The sequence below is a fragment of the Sebastes fasciatus genome, chromosome 17 (assembly GCF_043250625.1).
Source record: "Sebastes fasciatus isolate fSebFas1 chromosome 17, fSebFas1.pri, whole genome shotgun sequence".
NCBI lineage: Eukaryota > Metazoa > Chordata > Actinopteri > Perciformes > Sebastidae > Sebastes > Sebastes fasciatus.
Window position 1 is genome coordinate 3,308,111 of NC_133811.1, and position 10,222 is coordinate 3,318,332.

The 10,222-nt window shown below is 39.1% G+C and overlaps 1 long non-coding RNA gene across 1 annotated transcript; it reads right to left on the reverse strand.

Annotated features, from left to right (window-relative positions):
• Nucleotides 1-3,377: 3,377 nt before the first annotated feature.
• Nucleotides 3,378-8,892, reverse strand: LOC141754319 (uncharacterized). The gene is made up of 3 exons (XR_012590597.1): nucleotides 8,609-8,892; nucleotides 7,612-7,701; nucleotides 3,378-4,300 (listed from the first exon to the last, which is right to left on the reverse strand). It is a non-coding gene; the product is annotated as an uncharacterized LOC141754319 (long non-coding RNA).
• Nucleotides 8,893-10,222: the final 1,330 nt, after the last annotated feature.

Below are 10,222 nucleotides of genomic sequence, written 5' to 3' on the forward strand. Positions count from 1 at the left end.
ACTATATGTTAATGCATCGATGATAATAGAGTACTCCAGGGATGATGTTAGGATTTAGGAAATACAAAACAGAATAAACCTTATTGGAACAAGGAGTTGAATGATTTATGGCTGGACATGCGCAGTGCTGAACATCTGTTTTTAAAATGTTAAGATCATAGACTAAGAAAGCAGCGGAAGGCCGTTTACAAGCATACACAATATACTTCTGATAAAAAAAACGTAGGCTTTACAAACGAAGATATCAGAGAGGACAAATAATACATCTGGAGCAGATACAATCGAAGAATCCACAATGTTTTTGGAATGAGATAAATAATCTGGGCCCCAAACGCATGAAAAAGATTCCTGTGCAGGTCTGAAGGAAAAATATCATCAGACTTGGGTAAGGTACTAAATGAATGGGAGGGAACTTTTTCCGGTCTCTTCGCCAAACAGTCTGACGATGATGAATTACATGAAAATCGGCCTATACGCTGCTTGGACAGAGAACATGTAAAGTACCACACTGACACTGATGAATGCTAAGGTTAAAGAAGCTTTTGGTATAGATGAGTTTGTAGATTAGACCAATGAAATGTTGAAATCTCCCAAAATGTTTGATTTTGGTGATCATGATCTCCTAAAATTTAAGCTTTACCAAATAGGGGTTAATGGAAAATTCTATCAATCTCTTTATATAGGGCAGCTGTTGCTTGTGTGAAAGTGAACATCATACAGAATGGTTTCCGACGCCCTCTGGTGTTAAGCAAGGTGATATTTTATCACCAACATTATTTGCTGTTTTTATTAATGATCTGGCAGGAGAGATAAAGCAGCTGGGAAAATGAGTTTTATGTGGCCGTGTACTTGTAAACATTCTTCTTTATGCTGATGATATGAATAAATTACAATAAAATAACTTATTATGCACCAAAAAATGGAATTTCATGGCCTCCGCCATTTCTGACAATGTCAGCAAACAGGTCACAACTGCGTGGACTCCTCTCGTGAACACGGTAAACACGACCCCATTTGAAGGCAGCAGAACGTGCACTAAAAGCAGGCGCAGCCTGCCCGGCTATGTCAACAAAGCACAGAGAAGCTCTGATTACAACACACACAGAGGGAGAGCGACTTCATTCTCTGCTCAGGTGGACATTACTCCTCTATATTTTTACATAGACAATAGTTGCTTGCTGTTATATTAATGCTCTGGATATCATATAGAGAACCTTTAAGAAGTAATTTTACTTTTTACTTTTGATAGGTCTACTGTATGTAAATATTGCTGGTAATACTAATTTAAAATTTTAGTTATTGATCTGAATACATCTTCCAAGACTGGTACTTATAACTGTAAGATATTCTTTCGTGATGTTTTAATTGATTTTCTATTGTAGTTTATTCACCTTTACAAATGTTCACAGCTGAGAAGGAGTGCAAGATCAATATTCAGTTACAGCAGCACATACAAAACAACTATTCTGTTCTCTGTCAGGCCTGCAATGCGTCATAAGCTGCATTTTACACCGTATTTTGCAGTACTGAACGTTTCTCAGAGGGAAAATAAAGTTGGATGAATCATGACAAGAGGAGCCTGCTGCCTGTTATCCAGGGAGGATCCATCTGCGTCAATCTGCTGCCAAAATAAGGAGTCGATCTACTCTACAGTCAAGGATCATCAATACTGAATCCTGAATAAGGAATCAGTGTTTCGATTGAATCAAGAGACAGCTATTGGCTTCTCACTGTAAATATGCACATGTTTTATGAGGTTTTAATTCCTTTTTTGGAAAAACTATTTATACTGGCCCCTCTACTGTCACTCTGATGACCCCACATGATTCCAGTTATTATATCAACTTCTCAAATAAAGTAGAATACATTGTTATTTGAAAATAGCTTCCAGTTTGAGTTCAGAATAAACAAATGATTCACAGCTCACACATGCTCGTCGTGTCTGTCGGTCCCCAGTTGAGAGGAATTAGTCAAACCAACAACAGTGACTGGTTCCCACAGTGTCAGAGCTGCTCCTCTGGCTGCTGTCTGACCAAAACATCAATCTAGAAGTTGGCAGGGATGTTAAATAGCTTACAGGTCAGATAGCTGTTAATGTGACACAGAGGAGATTAGATTGGCCCAAGTTATTTAACTGTTTTTTTTATAACCCCACCAAATGTATAAATGTCCTCTCAGCTACATCAAATTTGGAGATTTGTGGATGCTATTTAAAAAAAACTAGGGCTGTTAATCCATTCAAATATTTAATCGCAATTAATCGCATGATTGTCCATAGTTAATCACGATTAATTGCAAATTAATCGTGATTAACATTTTTTTATCTGTTCAAAATGTAACTTAAAGGGAGATTTGTCAAGTATTTAATACTCTTATCAACATGGGAGTTAAAACAAATGGCAGGTCTGAAAAAAAAGAAAACAGGAAAGTATTATTAAGTTATAAAAACATTTTTAGTTGCATTTTTCCTAAGAATGACACAGCTACCCAACAAGTTATTGTTTATTAAACCTGTAAATAATAGATTTTGGGCCACTTGAGGGCAGCAGAAACAAGTTGTGAGCGTAACATTGACATATCATCGTTTTTTAAGTTGATATGTTGAACTTGTTAGCAAACAGTTGCTTATTTACACAACCAGCAGTTACCGAACAACATTATCATTCATTAGGAGTCTCAGGAGTTTGTGTCCATCTGATTAATATAAGTCCAATATTCACTCTCTGTTAGCTCTGATTTGGTCTCCACCAACTCCTGAGGGAAATATCTGTCTCTTTAGCTGCTAAATGCTCCACTATGTTCACCAGCTAGTCTCTAACTGTGTCTGTCTGCTGTTTGGTGCTGAGCAGGTAGTGAACAGTGGGCTTTTAATAACTTTTTTCTCTGAAAACACCTGCCTGCTGCAGTTGAAAACAAGGACATGAGAGTGGCGACAGTGAACCAAAACAGTAAAGTTGATGTAAAACCAAAAAAATGACCGAAAGACACTAAAATGCTCTGTCGATCGGAGGGGATCTACAGAGTTGGGTTATAATCTGTTGGTTAATCACTACAAGTACCAACTGCTGTTTCTCAGAGGAAAAGCTTACTACAACCACATGCCTATATGTGTACACAAATTACTGTGAAATAAGAATACAGTTCTCATTCTCATCTGAAAATGTATCTACTGATGTTAAAGAACATGTTGACTTTCACCTCGCGGGAAAATCACTTCCCCGTCTGAGTTTCATCCACATGAGTCGCTCCATTCAGACTGTGCAGTCGCCCGACAATTGCTGTTTCCCACCAAACCTTTCCACATGGATGAAGCCTGAGAACCACGGAGCTGTTTTAATGTTTCAAAAAACACCTTGAAAAACATCAGTATATAAAAGTCAGATCTGTGAACATATTTATTTGGAAATTGCATCAATTTACCAACTTTGTTACGATACAAATTAAATAATTTGAATGTCTTTTAGTGGCATTTTACATTTACAGACATTTCCTTTATCAAATCCTAGTACAAACATGAAATTTTGATTTAGCAAACTGAAGATGCCCTAATGAAAACAGCCTTTTCCTTTAGCTGATTATAGTCTGCTTCGTAAATAATAAGCAATCTAAATTCAAAATGCTTAAGTACAACAAACTAATGACTGAACTGAAATATTTTGAGGTTATAGTGCATGCTTATGATTAGTGTCCCTAAATACAACAAGCTTGTGCGCTGAGAGAATTTACTACAGAATTATTTCATTAGATTTTCTGTGGTTCATTTTTATGAAACATTAATTTTATGACATAATAACAGCTGCAGGTTAAACTTTAATGCTGAGATCCAGGTTGACAAATGATATGCTCATTTATTGCATTAGAATACGATCACTGATGAAATTAAAGGCAACCTGCTCAAAATATGCAGAGTGGTCAAACTACAGGCTCACTTATATTTGCTTATAAATGTTGAGATTGCAAAGAAAGTGTAAATTGTGTGTATGACTAATCTTCCCTTTGGGACTGAACAATGACTCACATTTCCCTCCTGGGACACTTAGATTTGCCTTCAATCAACACCACAAACACATGGACTCTGTCGACCTCCTCCATCACAAACCTTCTGCGACGTACACAAACAAAGAAGCAGTCTCAGAGCTTCTCACTGATCCCAGGCAGCTGGATGTTTCAGGTGGACCCTCTCTGCCATCTGCCTGGCGCTGTACAGAGACACTCCCATCCCCACTGTGGCCATCGTCATGGCGATGGGATCGATGAGGCTGCTCTGTGGCTGCATCCGGAGCTCACCTGAGACCTGCCTCTGCAGACGGGACGGACAGAAAGATGAAGACAGGCAGTACTTTAACACAGACTATAGTCTTTTTTCCCCACATTAAAGCCACAGTGTGTATCATTTCTATGTGATTGTGGCAGCGTTCAAAGTATTCTGCGGGCACATGTTTTGTGTTTGTTTGTTTTTATTTTTTGTCTTTTCTAGCCACCACGCTAAAGGCCCTGACCTGCGTGTGTCCCGCACCGTCGGCTCTAGTTTGCCCGTGTCGGTGGCTTTTCGGCCGATTCAGCATGTTGGCAGCGGAGCCCGTCGGCGAGAGAAATCACTCTGATCGGCTGTTCAACTAACTAAATACCTCACTCGGTTATACTCCCAAGACAATGGACACCGTGGACACCACGGTGCGACGACTGGGGCTCCCCCATCCACATCGTCCAGAAGAGCTGCCGTTGACAGCAGCCGACCGAGTCGGTCAGTGTGCGCGTCGGCTTCGGAGTATGACCGAGCTAGATAGTTATATAGTTAGTTAGTTGAAGGAGAACACAGGTAACATTAGGCCGATAATGTCTCTAGTGTTTGCTTTGGAGATAAGTTTTACTTTGTGACGGTAGTTTTGGTATGCTAATGTCGAGCCGGTAGCTAGCTAGCTAACAGAAGCAACCGGCAAGTTATGTAAACAAACGCTATAACGTGGGCTTCAGAATAAAGTGGGCGTTTATTTTCTTAGCGACCCTGTCTTTGAATGATCTGAATGAGACAGCAGAGGAGGAGATTCAGGGGATCAGAGAGGGGAGAGGACAGGAGATGGGGAGACAGAGACAGGTGATCAGAGAGGGGAGGAGACGGGAGATGGAGAGACAGAGACAGGCGATCACAGAGGTTAGAGGACGGGAGATGGGGAGACAGTCAGCTGCAGCTGGACTCAGTGCCTGTCGGTGGGATCTTTCAGTGCCACTAGCCAGCGCTGCAGTAACGTTACTGATCTCCGTTTCAGCTGCAGTGTATGAAATGGACTGTTTTGTCCTTGGTTTTAACATAGTAAAACTCATCTTTACATCCAGGAGCAATACAATGTCCCCCCTTTTGTTTTCTTCTGTCCTGTGTCTCCTCAGTCCTCGTCTTTCACGGTCTCTACCGTTGTATCTGTGTAACTCAGCCGAGCCGACCAACCTCGTGACGTCACAGGCTGGAGTACTGTAACATGCACACTCTTGTCACGAAAGATGAAACAAGTTATTTTTTTCTTTTAAATGCTGGCAGTTGTCATGTTTGTTATATAATTGTTCATTATATTGGAAATCCATTTAGTAAACCAGCTTCACTTGTTTGACTGATTCATTTCCACATTAAGCGAATCAGTGCACAAGAGGAGAAACAGACATGAGGAAAGCAAGCCAACAAGTAAAGTCAAGAGGAAAAACACAGAAGGCTCTTCTCATTTTTCATCTTCATCTCAACGGATCGTTCCAACACCGATATTTTCACAACGACATGAACATCTGGAATGAAGCTAAGTGGTGAGCGAAACTGGTGTGAAAATGGTCGGCAGACGCTGCTTTATTTCATGTAGCCTACGTATCATAACAACGGCTTGTATATCCGCAGTCCTCGGTCTTCCGGTTTCCCTTTTTGGATGAGGAATACAGACTACCACTACCTGCTGGTGTGGAGAGTTATTTCCTCTCACGCAGGCGCATAGTAGTTGGCTGTGGCATGGTAGTTGGCTGTCGGCATATATACTTTGAGGAGTGTTCAAATGTAACTTGGTGTGTCTGGGCCTTAATGTGGCCCACCACTTCAGTCCAGACCTAAATATCTCAAAAACTACTGGATGGATATTAGACAGATATTAATTTTCCTCTCTGGATTAATTGTAATAACTTTGGTGACTTTCCAACCATATTATCAGGTCAAAAATGATAATTTGTCCAAGAGAGTGCTGCAGGGATGACGTATTTTTGTAGGCCAACCAGGAAGTTAGCGTCGTCCTGGTTCCCTCGACAAAAAGCCAATGGAATTGTTCCATTGGGTTTTGGATTATTGCAGAAAATAAGCTCTGTGGCAAACACACGTTTATGATACTTACACGTTTTGTTAAGCAAGATAATCTTCACAAATGAACACCAATTTTAGGGTTTTTGAAGAGCGAATGCATCGCCAGAAGTAAAAAAGCTAACATGTAGCCACATGTAGCAACCGCCTTTTATAAGACACATAAATGCTTCAAAATTCACCAGTGGGGTATTTACTGATGTATTTTATGTCGTAGAACAAAACATTAAAATCTCTTTAACTTGTATTAACCACAGACCTTATTTCAGGCATCTAACTAAAAACCCATTGACTTCCAGACGATGGAACAGGAAGTGCTAAAATGCTAACTCATTTCCGGGTTTTAGAACTCATTCCTGTGGCACTCTATACTTTGGTTTATGACCAAATATCTTCCAATCTAATGATGTTCCCATCAGCCTCAGTTGTACTATGTGTTTAGTGCTAATTAGCAAATGTTAGCATGCTAACATGATGGACTAAAATGGTGAACATGGTAAACATTATACCTGCTAAATGCCTGCATGCTGTCTTTAAATATATCTATATATAAGTATCATATAATGTCTTTTCCATTTGTACTTGTCTGTAACTGTGAATATTGCCACCTAAATGCCTCCTTTGTCTGAAACTGGCTTTCCCTCAGAAATCATTGGGATGGTTTGGGTGTGGTGAGACAGTCAGCTGAAGATTAAGTTGAGACTTTATTAGTCACAGAGTCAAAAAGTCAGTGGAGGCGGAAATTACAAATTACTTTGCTTCAATCAAATTGAGTTCAGTTCAGTATGAAGATTTGTAGTCAGTGACTGGACACACAAGCTCTGTTTCTTATCGCATCATGAAGTTAGGAATCTTTCAGCAAGCTTTTAAAGCCAGTAAATATAAAATGTAATTTAAAAAATGTCAGACTTTGGCACCCTGAAATGGTAGTCTCAGAAAATGCTCTCTTTTGTGTATAAATAAATAAATAAATAAATAAAAGCTGCCTGGCCTTGTGCAGCCTCTTACACAAGCTGTGAAGTTGAGTCTGAACAGGTTATATAACGTAGCCTCCCGAGACGAGCTGCATCAGCTCTCTGTAAAATATTAATTTACTTGTCCTCTCTAAATTTAAAGCATTTCTGTGAAGAATGTATGAGGATGAGGATGAGGATAATCTGTCAAGTATTTACAACAAATATGTTTACTTTCACTGAGTGGATTGATTTATTTGTGCTACAACATATTTCTCTGTGTGAAGCTATAAATAAAATAAAACTTTAGTGCTGTGAGTGGTTGTGACCCACCTGGAGGAGACGGAAGTATCCCGGAGTCAGTCTGCCCAGTCTGATGATCATTTCTGCTGCTGGAGCTCCTCAGATGAGCCAACAACCTTCCTGCAGGGGAGGAAACACCGTCATCACTCCTCCACAAGTTTATGTTTACACTGTAGGAAGTGTTCCATTTCAATCCCAACACTTTTCTAATTTTGGTCTGTGACTCCTCAGAACAAAGCTGTTTTTACATGTCAACACTTCAACCAAAGAGGGAATTTCTCCTTTCAGTCTGTTATATGTGAATATTTTTTTAAAGGATCTGAGGAGGTAAAAGTACCCAGTATTTTGTTGAGTAAAGTCAGACAAAATGTACGTATACTTTTCTGTAGCAGAAATATGTTTGTTCATCTTGTGACCCCTGAGATTGATCTCGAGACCCCTTTAGGAGCCACTTAAAACCTTAAAATCACTGATCTTAAAAAAGATGTAATGACTGTATATTTTTTGGACATTTAGCTGTCTAGTTTATCGGCAGACAATCTGGAGATTTAAGAGAAAAGGTTTTGTAATTTACTTTTTTAAAAAACAAAAAAATACAGAGGTTCTGGCAGCCTGCAAAACTCTCAATCTTTTGTACTTTCACTTGAGTGCTTTTCATCATAAGTCATCTTACTCTTTTTAAAAGTAATATTCTAATCAATACAATATTCAAGCAGCCCTTCCACACCTGAACATTGCCTGTTGTTTCCAGTAAAATACCTTTAAATACAGTTTTTATCCCCCTGTGTTAAATATTAATGTTAATCACCCGTTAGTACAGACAGAAGCCAAATTCATTATTTCTAACACAATTCTTAAACACATCAAAACGTGTCACAATCAAGCAAAAGTTGTTAGAAAAATATCTCATTCTCACTGATGCTTTAAAAACTTAAAATAATCAACTTTCTGTAAAATGTGAATATAAAAAAATTAAGTTGTACCAAATAACCAAAATGTTATTTAGGTGAAACAAAGCCTGACTCACAGTTAGAAGTTAACGGGTCCTCTGGGAGTTGACCAGCACCCATCAGCCTCACCCTCACCCTCATCGACGGCTGTAGCAGCTCAGTCAGACAGACAGCATGTGAAGCCCCTCAGCAGCCTGAACAAACAGTGGCGGCCTGTCGTATACTGAAGAGGGCTCCTGTGTGTCCCTGCTCTTTTGTACAGTGTGAACGTCCCAGTGTCTGACGGGGCTCACAAAGCTGCATGAAAAGCCGCGGCCTGTCAGAGATGATTTGGTCATCCAGCCAGTCAAATGGGTGAGAGCAGAGAGAGAGGAAGAAGAGGCTCTGTGCAGCATGTTGCACGCTTGAAGGAACATGTGTGTTAATGCGCTGCAGTGACTTATGTAACCCAAAAACACTATAGAGAAAATACTTTTTAACAACTGTCCTAAATGGAGCTTCTGGCGGGCCACAGCTGCCAAACACAAAGCAGCCTTTGACATGAGGATTACAGGACAGAATTACACTTTTTTATGTTTAAAGCAATTTAGTGGTTGATGTTACATAAGGCCTCAGTTTCCAGGATGCCATATTGATTGTTCAGGATTGATTATATAAACAAAGCATGTTGGAGAAGTAAAGAAACATTTGAATTATATGTTTAATGGTCTGAAAGTTGTGTAAAAAAGGTTTACAAATCAAATTCATTTTCATGTTATCTAAAAAACACTTGTTGTATTGTTTTATTTATTAATATACAGTGGAAACCGGTTACAGTGATCAACCGCTTATATGAATCAAAAAGCTTGGGACAGAATCATTCCTATACAAATGATGTTTAAATAATTTGACAACATATGGAAACATGGTAATTCTTTGCTACCATGATAGGCCTACTGTATTTCATGGCATTGATAGCCTATAGTTTACTTTCAGGCCTGTTAAAAGTTTAAAAATGCACTGAAACCACTGCCAAGCTACTGTTTCAGGCTTAAGCCTAATTATAATTTGAACTACAGTAAGCTATATTTTATATTGTGGATTATAGTGTATTTCAATGTACAGTAATTTAATTTGTACTGTAATTTGAAAAGCATTTGAAACATCAGTACTGCATTTTGAAACCGTCCATAAGACTCAGTAGATAACTCTCCGTTTCATTACTTTATATTCATGTAACACAGAAATAAAGAGAAATAAAGAAAAAGAAAAAAATGGTTATAATAATCATCTGCTTATAGTGATCAATTTGACCCAGACAGACGTGATCACTATAAGGTTTCCACTGTGTATTTTAACAGTTGTGTGTGTGTGTGTGTGTGTGTGTGTGTGTGTGTGTGTAAGGGATTGGAGGTGGACTAGACTACAAGGTGCTGATTGTGCACATCAAGTGACCTCATGTCTGCAGTTACTGCCAAAGTAGAATAAAACTCTTCAGTATCTACAGACGCTGGGAATGAATAAGAAATAAACAACTATTGTTGTTGATGTTAACCCCTTAACACCACTACAGCCCGCCACCTATTCTGTCATTCAGAGGTCATAGCGGGCTCAGTTTTAGAGCTAGAGTGAAGATACTGGTATCATATGAACCTATAAAACCTAAAGAATCCATCGGTACCCACCATGTCATACTAGCTTGTCGTGAAGAA